Below are 15,481 nucleotides of genomic sequence, written 5' to 3'. Positions count from 1 at the left end.
TAAACTAGAATTCTATCTGTATTATATCAATAAAAATGAATTTCTTGAGGACATGAACTGTGCGCCAGTCCATCCCTTTATTCCAGGGATTTAATAAATTTGGAACAATCCTAGTGATTTAAAAATTATCTATAAACCCATATAGGTGGATGTTAACAGAGATCTATAAAACTCCATAATTTTATTATTATTTGACTACATACAATACAAACGTAGTTCTGGTAGGAACTTTGAAGCATTTAAAACGTTTTTCTAAACAGTAAGGGGTAAAATTAAAACTCAACTAAAAATAATTTTTTGAGAGGATTTGAGCACAAAACAACAAAAACTGGCACTTTGTACACTTCAATGTAAGATCCAGCTTAATTGCTGAGAAGTAGAGGAAAAGCTTCATGTTGGTTGGAACAACTCCACCTTCTCCACAATTACTGAGAACCATACCAAACGGGGACAGGACTTTTGAAGCTCAGAATAAAGAAGCTGTCCAGTTTTACTAATACAGAACTGGTTTTAAAATACCTAATAAAGTCTTTCTTCAAAACAGACATCTCACTTACCTTTTCAGTATATTTCCTAAAAACATTAAAGACAGATGTAAGGCTTAGTTGGTAATTTTCATGAACTCAGTTCTTTTCCTCTGACTGTGGTGGAGGTGACGTGACAAAGCAGGTTTGGGAATGCTAGAAATGAATTCCTACTTCCCCTTGCATTCTTCAGATTCATTTTCCCCAAATTTCTGCAATGGTTGGCTTCCATTTCAGCATCAGTCACGAAATCTTGAAGGTTAGACACAGTAAACAGGGAAGGACATAAAATTAAGTGATACGGGCGTAGCTTTGAGTCTCACAACTTTAACAGGGATGAGTCATACCTTAAAGTATGTGAAAATGAATTACATACTCTGCTCCTTTATGAAATTCAGCTCTTAGTCAAGCTAAAGTTATTAGCTTGGTATAGCCTAAAATGTTGTTTGTTCCTTTAATAACTGTTGAGTGAAAAAGATGTAATTTCCATGAAGACCAAGACAAAAGTTGATCAATTTAGTATGAGTCTGTACCACTGGTTTATTTTGCACTGTAAATGTGTAAAGGAAAAACATGTCTAAGAAAGGGAATGAAAAATACTGGCAAACTGTTCTGATTTTCTAATTTGCCAGTCAAATTTGAAATGAGTATTTTACTTACATATCACTTAAGTCAGAAAAAAAAAAGTGAACCATATCTGATTATCATTAGTACAAGCTTTAAATTAAGACTTATTCCATTCAATTGCTTTAGTAGGAAATTAGCATTGAAATTAACTTAGTAAGAGAGGAGAAAAAATATCGAATGATTCATGTGGAATTAACAACCAAGAAATATCTTTATGCTTTACAAAATCATAAACTGAAAACCAAAACATTCTACATTTCAAATAGCAAACAAAACTTTTTCTTTCCCTCCTATAAATCATTAAATGTTTGCTGTACTCACACACTGACACCTCAATTCCCTTTGACAGCCAAAAGTGACAGAATTAGGTTACTACTTTGGGAATATAAATGAGAGTAGCTAGATTAGGGGAACTCAGGCTCACAAAGTTGCTTTTTAGGGGAACGGAAGAGAAAGCCATCAGTAAGCCATCAGTTTGAGCATTCTGACCATGTATCAGGCAGCTATCCCTGCTGAATGGCTCTGGATTCCAAATGACACGTTCTTCCTCAACGTACTCACTCCATCACTGGCCGAGCAGTCCACAGTGGAGACCATTTAAAAACATGCTGCTTGCAATAACCATTATCTATCTTAGCAGCTAGAAAGGTAAAACAAAAGTTAGCATGTAAAACTATCTTTAGGGGCTAGGGCAGAATACTAATTCATGAATGATAAATATAATGACCAGAGTAATTTCTCAAAAAGTAAAATGAACACATCTGGTACTAAGGAGTTGGCTTCATTTTTAAGAAACAAAAAAATTTCAAAATGTCTTTTATTCAAAGTATGGTCCAAGTACCCTCTTTCTTCCCCATAACTTCTATTTTTGAAGTGGCATTCCAGAAGTGTAAGGAATATAAAATATCATGGTTAGGTGTTCGCTAAACAGGAAGGCGAGCCAGTGAATTTATTTATACTGCCCAGTTAAATAATAAACATTAGAATCAATATGCCTTACATCCCAGAAAAGTTCATGGATGAAAATCAGACACAGCAACAATTGCTTCTGATGCCAGATTCTAATTGCAAAGGGCAAGAGGGACTCATGTTACCAACTCTTAACTTTACAAAGAAAAAGCAAAATTCAGTTTAAAAAAGAAAAGGCTTCGATATAAAGCAGAAACTAACACACCACTGTAAAGCAATTATACTCCAATAAAGATGTTAAAAAAAAAGAAAAATGACCATGTAGAATGATCTGAAAAAAGCTGAGCAATTTTCATAAAACAGAGTTTGAGAACAAGCTGTGTGAATGTTAGGCTCAATGCTTCTTAGTTTGCAGTTAAAAAATAGTATTCAAAGGGAAGACAAAATGTACATATAAGTTTCTTTTCAAAGTAGGACACTGCTCAAAGCTAAGCAATGGGGCAGAGCACTTGTGTTAAACTGGCATCTGGAAATAAGGCAAAAATAAAATACGGTTTGTTGCAGGGTTGAGATGCATCCTGGATCAGATTTGTTAAATTAAGAGCCACGAATTGGCAACAGCAGACCTCTGCTCTTAAAGACATCTTAGTTTGTAGTATTTTGTTCTTGTTAACAGTCAACAATGAAGTTTCAGGGTTTGTATTTTGAAGCTGGTTATTCTGACACCTATACTACAAAACACTTCTGTTTCTATTTCAAATCCTCTAGTATAATCTAATATACTTAACCACAGCTTCACTGACATCACAACTGCTCCACTAACATCACAACTGCTCCTACAGACTTAAGAGGGGAGAGGTGGGGGGAAACTGAGGAATATAATCATTATACCTGTTCCATTATACCAGCTGAAGAGAATAAAGCTCAAGATATGGAGAATTAATTATTTTTTGTTTCTCTTCATGCCTGGTTTATAAGAAACTGACCACTGGACCTAAGAAAAAGCGGAGGTCCTAGCACCAAGTTTTCATCACTCATTTGAAGTAAACACCTTTCTTTCACATAGAAAGGTGTTTATAATCTCTCACTTCAAAGTTAAATTACCTGGAGCTATGCATATTTGTGTTCTTCTGTAATAGTGTAAATAATCAAGAACCACATGAGTCATACCCTAGTGATAACAGCCATAGTTTTTTGGCCTACAACAAATGCAACTACACTTTTAAGTGTTTACATGCTTCTTTAAATTACTAATTTCAAACATATAAAATGAGTAACATTTTTGTTTTACTTAAACCCAATATTCAGTGTCCCTGACTGAGGTGGGCTCAATAACTGGTCTTTCAAAAACAGTACACTTGATTCATATATATTTTAAGTATAGCTGCTAGCTTGGTCCCAACACTTCCACTTGGTTCTCTCAACTTGATTCTCAACTCAAGGACAAGCCAAAAGCAAAACTGAACCTGTAGACTAGGCCTTGTTAACACTGAGCCAAGATGGCCACCAACTTTAAAGAGGCAATCTCTCCCAATTTGGGGATGCTCTGTACTTAACTATAAACAAAGGGTCAAGTGTCAATTATGTCCATGAAATGGAGATTTCCGTAGCCTCAGCTCATGAAAATTCATTTTAAAAGATAACACGGCGTTACGATTATTTTAGTTGTGAAATGTGAAATATCAAGAGAATAAGAAACCAGAAAAAGAAGTCTTGAGCATAATTTCAACTTTTTTTCTATATAAAATTTCCTGATAATCAAAAGCCATCAAAGTGCCTTTCAAGAAGCCTTAACCTATCCTGGCTGATGACAGGATCAGTTGGCTGATGATGGTGAAGGTGATCACATTCATGAATATTTATAGATTTTTCCTTTGGAGATGCTGTTGCTCTTGGACTGAATGCCATCAGAGCCATTGCTACCTGGATACAGAGCATCTGCTGTAGATCTGTGTCTCCAGCCTGGCTTCCCGTTTTTCCCAAAGTGCGTACTTAAGGAATGAAACACTCATTTCATGTTAGTTATAAGTAAACCACATAGGAAGCAAATCAGACTACAGATTACTTAATAATTATTTATGTCATCTCCTGCCTTCCTAATACTGACCCCACTACTCCATTTCCTGCAACCTCTTCTCTATTTTCACTTTTTTTTTAATTTAAGAAAAACATTTTCCCCATGTAATTCTATTCTCGCAACATCTGTGGGCTTTGCCCACGCCCCTTTCTTTGAAAAAGACATTGAGCTAAGCTCTTGGAAATTTCAGGGAAAAAACATCAGTGTTAAAACTAGAGGCAAAGTAAAGAGTAAATACTACTTTTCATGTATATTATTAACAAGGGTCAAATTAAAAAGGTGGCAGTTAATCTGATTAGCACCCTCTCCCCTTTCTTCTTGCCTCTGGTTCCAAGAGTGAGCCTTAGAAATCACAGTCACTGACAGACTGTCAGGGACAAAGTGAATGTAAGTATGGCAACTCTGACTCCACCCTTCCTCTTAGGCAGAGATGTGGAGGAGTGACTGGAGCTGCTGCAAGGTTCATGAGTCAAAGGTTATAAACTTCTAACTCAAACTTCAAAGAATAAGAAATCCTAAATGTGTCACTACCTTTTAATCACTGGCCAATCAGTTATTACACTCTCCCCCTTTCATGAAAATACTAACACGGGCACTCTAATACCATCATACACAATTCCATTAATCAAGCCCTTATTTTCCTATCTAAATTAAACTTTCAGGTCACTTTTTTAAAAATGCTAAAGCAAAGAAGAAAAGTAGAAAATCTGTATTTGAATGAACTTTGCCAGTGACTATGATGTAACCTGGAGTGTCACTTTTAAAAATAAATGACATAGGGCTTCCCTGGTGGCGCAGTGGTTGAGAATCCACCTGCCGATGCAGGGGAGACGGGTTCGTGCCCCGGTCCGGGAAGATCCCACATGCCGCGGAGCGGCTGGGCCTGTGAGCCATGGCCGCTGAGCCTGCGCGTCTGGAGCCTGTGCTTCGCAACGGGAGAGGCCACAACAGTGAGAGGCCCGCATATCACAAAAAAAAAAAAAAAAAAAAAAAAAGACATATATTTCTAAGTATCAATAGCCACACTTGTATTAAGTTTCTCCTTGCTTTATGAAATGGGTCAATTTCTAAAAAATCCCATGAATAAACATAAAATTTTGGGGAATTCCCTGACGGTTTAGTGGTTAGGACTCCCTGCTTTCACTGCCAAGGGCCTGGGTTCAATCCCTGGTCGGGTGAACTAGGATCCCACAAGCCATGTGACATAGCCAAAAATAAATAAACAAACATAAAATTTTTATATACCAGATAAAATTCCCACTTACAACAAACTAATTCCAAAGATGCTTTACAACATTTATTTCTGATTGCTATCAACCAGCACCTTCTCCTTCCCTCCACTAGTTTTTTTTCCCCCAAGTAAATTCTCCAACAGACTAATGGTTCTACCCGATACCCTGGGTGAAATTCCCAATTTGATCTTGCTAAATTAGGTTGCTATAAATAATATGTAAAATGTGGAATTTTAAAAAATTTATTATTGGGAGTTCCTTGGTAGCCTAGTGGTTAGGATTCGGGCTTTCCCTGCCGTGGCCCATGTTTAGTCTCTGGTCGGGGAACTGAGATCCCTCAAGTCGCGTGGCCAAAAAAAACCAAAAAGTATTCTTTTTCTATAGCTTTTAAAAAGACTGCCAATCAGAGCCTTGTTCTCAGAGATTTGATTATCAAGACAAAAGAAGAAAAAGAGAGAATGTGTATTATCCATACGTAGAAACTCATGTTCTCACTGACTTTGCGGAAGAACCTAGTCCTTTTCATTCACTGCGAAGTTCTACTTCAAGTAAATGGAGTTTAAGCAAACTTCAAGTAACTCCAAGTAAAAAAATAACTGCAGACATTTAGTTTTCAAAGAACACTTGTTCGAAAGAAAAATGTGTTAAAATTTTTGGTGTCACTAAATGAAAAATTTTTTATGTGTAGCATACCTTGTTTCTAAATTAAAATAAAGGATGTTTTAAAACAACTTTGTGAGCAGATAAATGAATATGACACTTCCAAGGTTTTTTGCTCTTCTACAACTTCTAGTCATAGAAAAGAACTTGCAGGGTTCACTTTGGCACACCTGGCTCAGATATGTGAGAGATACGATATGAGGTTTATATCCACTGAGGCTTCTGAGGAAGAAAGCATTTTGGACAGAGCAGCAGTAAGGCCTGATTCCAATAAATCTAAAATGTTAGTTTTAGATTAATATTTGCTATTCACTTTACAATTAAGTAACTCAAGTACTGCATAAGATTTCACACAGTGGGGAAATAAATTTCTAAGTACTTTCTAATATAACATGAGACCACCTTTTTTGACCTGAAGGATTGAGAACTGATATATGTTTATAAAAGAGAATCAAAATATCCATAATCGTTCTGGTAAAACCTATACCACTTAAATTGTTATGTAAATATTTTTCAGATTGAACACAGCAAGTATGCAACTAAAGGAAAAAGACTTTATAACCCTAATGTAGAAAATGTTCCATATTATATTTTTTACCTATGTCCTTCTTCAAGTCTGAGGGCTCCAATACATGCTAGTGAAAAAAAAGATCAAAATTAGCATTAGTGTAAGGATTTTCAGTCAATACTACAAACAGAATCACCAGGAGAAAAAAGTCAGAATAAAGAAAACTCAATTATGTGACTTAATGAGAAACTCGAGACATACAAAATCAAACTGTATTACTTACCAAACCTCTACACCATCTCCTGATAAATATCCAGGGAAAAAATGTGGGAGATCTAAAATGTATCATAAACATGCAGAGAAAACACTTTAATAGCTCTCCCCCTAAACAACATAGTTCAAAATGAAAAATTTCAAGACAAGACATAGGTCAATGAAGTATAATTATTTTGAAGTCTTTTACAAAATTTCTAAACTTATGAATAAACTTCCAGTTTACTGCTCCTGATGATGCTGAAATAGTTTGAAAAGGGAAGAAGAAAAAAGTAAAACTTAAATGTGTGTGTGGGGTAAATTTACACAGAACATGGGGTAGAGGTAAGTTGCAGGGAGGAAAGGAAGAGAGAAAACACCAAAATTAAAAATAAAATAAAAACCTTTCTCTACAACATGATGGAGCTCTAGTTTTTTTTTTTTTTTTCTTCTAGTTTATTGAGATGCAGGGCTCTATTTCTGAACAGATCAGTTATTTAGTATTTGAATCATGGTTCTACTACAAACATTCCTGCCTCTCAATGTCCTCGTCTGTAGAAGTGAAGCTGTGAAGAGAAAGAACACCTGAAAAGCACTTTGAACAGTACCTGACACATAGTAAGCACTTAACAAATGCTAGCCATCAGCATTAAACAGAGCACAGATTCACCTAAATTTTATTTCCTTATCAACTATTATTTTTATTTTTCCAAGGGCAAAAGCAGGGCTCTCCCCGATGTGTTCCCTTAATGGCTGGAATTTGAGTCCAGGTCTTGCCAATGTATCTAATGATACTTAACTTTCAGAACAGCTTCAGGAAAATTCTTTCAAACATTCTTTACGTAGAAATAGCTGATCCAAATATAAGGTAACACTCTTCTTGCCTGGCATCAATTATTATTATTGATATTAGGAGATGGAAAGCAGTATGCCCTTATATATATATTGTTATACGTATGTTAAATGTGGTGAACTAAATGTTCAAGTTTGCTGCAAAGATAATCAAAGTGGTCAGACTCTACTTGCAAGTATAAAACCAACTTAACCTCTTTTATCCCTTTCCCCAACAAAACTAAAGCTTTTGTGTATGTATATATATGTATATATATGTGTGTGTGTATATATATATATATATATATAAAACGAAGCAAACATATATCAATCACAAAATGTAGAAAAGAAAATATTCTATGAGGCTAACAGCAGGGCAATAGAAGCATACAACAGCAAATTAAATTTTACAAATTTAAACCTTATATTCTAGAATAAACCTTCTGTTTTTAGCTTGTAATTCAAAATTCCCCACAATAAAGCTAACCTAAGAAACTACTTTGTCTCTAGCTCTAAAAAGCAAAATATATTTCCAGAGAAAGATAAAAGTGAAAGTTTTTAGTTCTCATACTTGCTTTATTACAAACTAGCTGTACAACACTGACGATGTCATTCAATCCCTCTGGGCCTAAGTTTTCCCACTGGAAATAAGGATACTAGTGCCTAACACGGGAGTTACTGTGAATACTAAAGATAATATAAAGCGCCTAGTTGCATGTGACTGGCACACAGTAGGAACTCAATGAATGGGAGCTATTGCTTGACTACTGTGAGAAGGGTTGGATATCAAGTCAAAAATTAAAAATATCAAGAAGCCTTTCTTTTTGTACTTTATTTTCCCCAGTAAGAGTCAGCTAGAGTATCGAACACAGGAAGCAGGTCTAACAGGCTTTGTCTAAGGGAGTCTATCACCATGATTAAAGTACAGATTTAAACAGTCTCACTCACAGTACAGATGACTACCGCAATATGGGCGTGTACTGCAATAATACAGTACCTTTGCTTTCAGAAAATACAACAGCATGTGAAATTCTGTGTACCCACCTATGTAACTTTTTAGGCCAGGAATGGCCAACTAGGCTGTTTTTCTGTTTGGTCTGTGTACTTTTAAGAAGTGGAATTCTGAAAACTGTAAAGCAAAAAGATTGCTCTTTAACTGTCAAGAGAATTTTAAGTTCCCTGTGAGTCACTAGGTTCATCCTCAAAACCTGATGCAAACTCTCATATCCATATTGACTAAATCTAACCCTTCTGCATTTTCTACTTAGATTTTGTTACCCACTGCATCTAGATAATAAGTTTCAGTACAATTTTGTTGTCAAACTGCCACTTAAGTGATTCCAAGTGCTCCCGGAAGTGGGCCACTGGTTGGGAGTCTAGAAATCATTTTGTATATAGCAATTTTCATAGTACAACCATATATTCCTGTTATTTCATGAATGATATCACATTCCAATCCATGTCTCTTTAGAAAATGGAATAATCTCCAAAGTAATTGCTAGGAAGTAATGAGTTAAAAGCAAAGTGGACAAAGGCAGTCTAACTTTCCTAAGGTTAACAGTAAAGGTTTAACTACAATGTCAGAATGCGAAAGGAATAAAAGGTTGGAAAGGAAAGATGCCTGGGAAGTATATAAAAAGTATCAAATTTCAAGAATTCAGATCTGACACCATGATGTGATGGGAATATTGGTATTTGTGTGACAATTATGGCAACTGTATAGGACAAATAGAATAGTGAGAGAGATCAGGTAGGAAAATTAGGAGAAGAGTTGTAATAATCTAGAAATTGACTTGTAAGACACACAGCAATGCCTCCTAACCTGTAAGTCTTAGATTTGGGGGTACATCAAGCCAACTTAATGTGAATTTTCTCCCTTAATAGAACATTAGCTCCATAATGGGAGAAGACTGCCACCCACAGTGTATTTTCAGACGCTACTACATTATTTAGCATAAAGGTGGCTCTCTAAAAGTATAGTCTAAATCTGAATGTAAATGTTGTTGCAATTAATAAAATAATTCACTTTTAAAAAGTATTGCTGAATTCCTAGAATCTTTTAATACAAAATTTCCACAACCGTTAGTTCTTTTTTCAGCCGCATCGTGTGGAGTGAGGCATGTGGGACCTTAGTTCCCCAACCAGGGATCCAACCCGCGCCCCCTGCATTGGAAGCGCGGAGTCTTAACCACTGGACAGTCAGGGAAGTCCCACATCTGTCAGTTCTTATGGTTGGTCTGATATTTTTTCCTACACTGGTTCCAAGTCATTTTCCTGCAAGGTTAAGAACTCCCACCCTAGGATAGTACATTAACTAAAAAAAGTAAGGAAAAGTTGTAGAAGAATCAGTATGACTTAGCAGAAAATCCAACAGGAGAACTATTAAGGCTGCAACGCACAGGATCAAAATGTGCTCCCAAAACACGTAATTCTTTCATGGCGATGTCTGTAAGGTTTTGTTCCCTTTGCCACATGCTGCTCCTTGTATCCCCAGTGCCAGGAACACATGTACTCACTAAATGTTAAATGACTGGTAACTATTTTTTAGCATTATCAAGTTTCATGTGATCTGGAGGTACATATGAGATTTAGAGACTGAAAAAGTGGGGTTAGAGATATAAAATTCAGTAGCCTTAATAGTGGTTGAAGTCCCTAAAGAGGGACAAAAGACACAGGAAGAGGGCATTACAAGGGACAAGGAAATACACATATTGTGGACCACAGCCAGCAAAAGCCAGAAAAGCTTTGAAGGTTTACTCAATTGTGTCAAAAATAACAAGATGATCAAGGATAATGACTGGGGAAAGGGGCAACTGAAATAGCCTGAAGATCATTGCTGTCATTAGCAATGCTGGCTTTAACTGAGCAGCAATTAAAATGATCTGTAATTATGAATCTCCTAGACAGCACACAGCTGGATGGAACCTCAAAGCAACCCAGGGCACCTTGGTTTGTCAGACACCTATTTGGAATTCTGAACCTAGTGCTGGTGCTAAGTATAACTAGAGCCAGCCTGACTTTGATTAATACCTTCCAGATCACAAGTCCCAACTCTGATATTGAGAAACTGTTTATTCACCAGCCACATATACATATATGTATATACATATACATATCAGTTACTATATGAGAACTGATTTTCCTGAAGTTCACAGGCAATCAGGATGCCATTCAACTTTGCTTATGCATACTACATATAGGCTTCTTTCTCCAGGAATCAAAGTGAGTGGAAAACAATAAGGCAATAAGTTCTGGTTCTGCTCTATCTTTAGTCTATGACCCTAGCCTAGGCAAACCATGAGTTAAACAATAATGTCCTACTTCTAAAACACACACAAACAAACAGAAAGATAACAATTGCAGGTAATCAGATGTTAAAAAAAAAGATAATCAACACTACACAAAGCCGGGTTATATATGCACCCATACTTCATGACCTTCCAGCAGCCACTTCAAAGACATGAAAGAAAGCCAAGGAACGTACAAAACAGGGCAGCTAAGAAGTGTTTACAAAAATAAAGTAGCTTTTACCTTCAAAGAGTAAGAACTCCAATCTGGAAAGAAAATTAAGATGAAAAATTGAATTCCATGTAAAATCATAGTGGTCGCAGATAAGATACCACAGTCTGGCTCCATTTTATTCAAAGTAATTTAAAACAAATCCTGAAACACTAACTAGGAAATGTTTTAAAATTGGTAAAAAGAAATCTCAAATCACAAGATGATTAGTAACCTTGTGACAAAAGCCACAAATACAAAAAAATTTTTTAAAAGAGAGTAGTTAACCATAAATAGGTTTAAGAAGGTTCAATTAATGAAGGCTACACTGATAGCAATATTTATTTACAAAAGGGAAGCTTCTCAGCTATTCAGAGGCTATCATTAGTCTTACCATCACAACACAAAATAATTCTCATGCTGTCATTTCTATGAAACTAGTCTTTGGCCCCACCTATAGTTCTGAGCTGGGGAAACTAACAGTCTAACCAACTAGTTAGTAATACCCCAGTTATTCAATATTTCAAAGAAGCCTAATGACATATACCAGATAAGACTGCACACAGCAAGAAAAACCCAGAAGGCAGTACAGAGTGGTAGTTAAAATGCGAGCTCTGGTATCAGACCAACCTGGGGTCAATTCAGGATTGGCCATTTCTAGTCAGGAGGACCTTGGACCAAAATGTCTCTGTCTCAGTTTTCACATTTACACTTACTTAAGACAATGACAGCCCATTGGAAGCATTCAGTATTAGTTCTTCTGCCAAGTTTGTTTTTGACTGAAATTATAACCACTTCAACGTGTTAACCTCAGTTGCCTCTTACTGACTCAAAGTTCCGGCTAGCAATTATAGGTCTTAGAACTTCTTAAAAGAGAAAGTGTTCATACGAGAAAAACAGAAATAACAGTGTGTACTATCAGACACTAACCAGTTTGGTTAAGACATCCTGGAGTTTGAAACAGCTTGACCTCATGAGGGGCCTTATGAATTACAGGGAATGGAGAAAAAAAATATTTTTACTGAAACTACTCCATTTGAACAAAGCAACATCTGTATGTCTGCTTATCTTCAGGGAAATAAGAAATATTTCAAAGAACTGCCTATTATTTCAACCCTGACCAGGGATTTCTCACTTAAAGGCTCAGTTTTCAGTAAGGGAAAAATAGATACAAATGTAAGGAAACCTACCTTCACATTTGTTCTTTCAAATTCATATGGTCACTCCATCTTTACATTTTAAAATTTGAACTGTACAGTGAAAATTTCTAAAATCAAGTTACTATGATCATATCCAGTGGAAACTGAACAATTTTAGTTTAAAAAATTCATGATATATAAATTTTACAAGCTCTTCTCTCTAGGAGTAATCCAAATCATACACATTATTCATGTATTCCAATTATAAGCTGAATATTTTATTATGAGCCCAGAACCCCTTTCAAATTTCCAATGGTGTTTTTTCTGGAAGGTTTGGTTTGATGATCCCTACTATTTATAAATCTATTATTGCCTCCTGGAATTTCTTCTAAATTCTTTGAGGATAATGATGACTTACTATTTTGTATTTCTAACTCCTGAAATGTAAAACACTCAATGGTTGTAAAATGAAGGCCAACATATCAATTCTCAATGTTAGGTACAGACTAGACTTATTAACCTTTTCAATAAATAACTGACTTTTAGTTGATTATCTAGATTTGGTTGATAATGTACAAGATGAATCTATTTGATTATATCCCTTCCTACACATTAACAGGTTGATCAAGATGTTACTATACTTTCTGAAAAGAAAAAGTTAATTACTGTTATAATACTTCTCAAGGACAAAATCCAGTATGGGGAATTTTTGGTAGTTCTTACTGTCATACTGAAAGCCCACACTATGCAGAAAGCAACTGTATATTTTGCAATCTTGTTAAGGTGAAAAATGTTACATTAATAAAAATAAGAGTAAAGTTAATAATTTTCAATACCACGTCATGATGAAGCCTCAATTTGACTTTGCTATTAGAACTATTTAAACATTTTTCCCAAATATTTATTGGTAAGCAAGATCACATAAATTATATGCTGAGAATTCATGTCAGTGTTCAGCCGCTGGAATACAGTTAGTCAAACTTCTTTCTTCAAGACTACTATACAATACATCTATAGACTTATATATTCTGCCCCAGACAGAATCTTTGGGTAAATTTTAAGAAGCACTCATCATTGCTTTCACCTACTTTGCAGATTTAAATATAAAGCAACGCTAAAGCTGATATAAAAATATTACTTTTAGAACAGCAATGATAGTGACTTTTCAGAAAATATTGGCCAGAACCTTTATTAATGTAATATTTCAAATCATTAATAATCTCCTTCTGGGAAACATTTAGTCTACACCAAACAAAACTAACCATGTGAAAATTCTGTTAAGGAGAGAGCTAGTTTTCTTAGAGCCAGATCAACTGATCAGTTATAAACTAAAAGAAATGACTTAATTTAGGTATCATAAGGAAAAAGTCTTCAGCTAATCCCTTATAACATCACGTTACCATCATGGTGACTTAAATTCAGGACTGCTGAGTCTGGGAATCCCTGAATCTGTTCTGAAATATCCAATTACTTTAAGCAATGGACCAAATTACATAGAATTCTAGAAGCAAGACATTACAGTCCTTATGAATTAATAGGCTTTTAAGAAAAATATTGATATGTTTACCTATATACCATTTTTATATAGCTCAGATTTTCATGAAATAGAACAGTAGAGAAAACCCTGAATAATCTAAAGCCATAATTTTTTTACTAAAGAAATTTTTTTTACAGACCACCTTTCTTTCTGCATCAGGGAAGGAAACATAGGTTCTGTACATGACCAATTTTACGGCTGAGTATACTGGCTCCTTTTATGTGTTAATTCTGTACCTTGTGTGTGCGCCCGAGCACATACACACTCACTGAGGTTTGGTTTAAGTGAAGCCTTTTAACAAACTTTTCTACCATGTCCTTGAGAAATGCAGAAGAACTGAAACCAAATGTTAGATGATGGGGATGGCTCAGTACAACAACACTTTAAAAAATACTTAGGACTTTCCTGTTGGAGCAGTGGTTAAGAATCTGCCTGCCAATGCAGGGGACATGGGTTCATGCCCTGGTCCGGGAAGATCCCACATGCCGCCGGAGCAACTACGGCCATGTGCCACAACTACTGAGACTGAGCTCTAGAGCCCCCGAGCCACAACTACTGAAGCCTGCCACTAGAGCCCGTGCTCTGCAACAAGAGAGCCACCACAATGAGAAGCCCACGCACTGCAACGAAGAGTAGTCCCTGCTTGCCCCAACTGGAGAAAAAAAGCCCACATGCACAACAACGAAGACCCGACACAGCCAAAATTTTTTTTTTAATTAAAAGAATTCAATATAAAAAACCCTAATACTTTAAACGCTAGTATAGACCAAACTCAGGGATGAAGATTAATTTGGATTTTGTGAATAAAATAAGTGAAATTTTAAAATTTTAAGTAAAAAAAATTTTTTTTAAAGTCAATCAGAAAGTGGCATTCCCTTTCCAAATCAACTGAAAGTTTGCTTAGTTAAAAATGGCTTTTCTGGAGACCAAAATCCAATATGATATTTTGGCCTAAACTTTTATAAATGAATAATGGAAGAAAAACAAAACAAATGGCAACTGAACTATCAACATCACACAACACACACACACACACACACACACACACACACACACACACACACACACACACACACACACACACACACACACACCCTTTAGCAATCCACTTTAATCTAGGAGTTTACAGTTGACCCTTGAACAACACAGGTTTGAACTGTATTGGTCCACTTACATGTGAATTATTTTCAACAGTAAATATTATATAGTACTATATGATCTGTGGTTGGTTGAATCCGAGAATGTGGAATGGCATACACAGAGGAACCGTGCATAAGGAGGGCCAACTGTAAGTTATATGTGAATTTTCCACTACAAGGAGGGCTGGTCCTTGTAAACCCTGTGTTGTTCAAGGATCAAAGCTACTCTAAATTCAAATTAGTTTGACTTTACTTTAGGCATAAGTTAAAGAGCTATAAAGTAAACATAAAATTAAACATTTAAGTCTAACCTGACTTATTAGGCCTATTCCTAACCTAGTAGTTATGAGTGTATACTCAGTCAGGCAGAACAGGGTTTCAATCCTGGCTTTGCCACTTTATAGAACCACTAGCTATGCAAAAAATATTACTTAAATCTCAATCTCTGAGTTCCTCATATTTAAAGTAGGGAGAATACCACCTACCTTAAAGGGTTGCTGATTACATGATACACAAAATATAAAATGATTCCTTTAGCACAGTGCCTG

The sequence above is a fragment of the Kogia breviceps genome, chromosome 1 (genome assembly GCF_026419965.1).
Source record: "Kogia breviceps isolate mKogBre1 chromosome 1, mKogBre1 haplotype 1, whole genome shotgun sequence".
Taxonomy (NCBI): Eukaryota; Metazoa; Chordata; class Mammalia; order Artiodactyla; family Physeteridae; genus Kogia; species Kogia breviceps.
Note: the sequence above shows the minus strand (reverse complement) of the source record.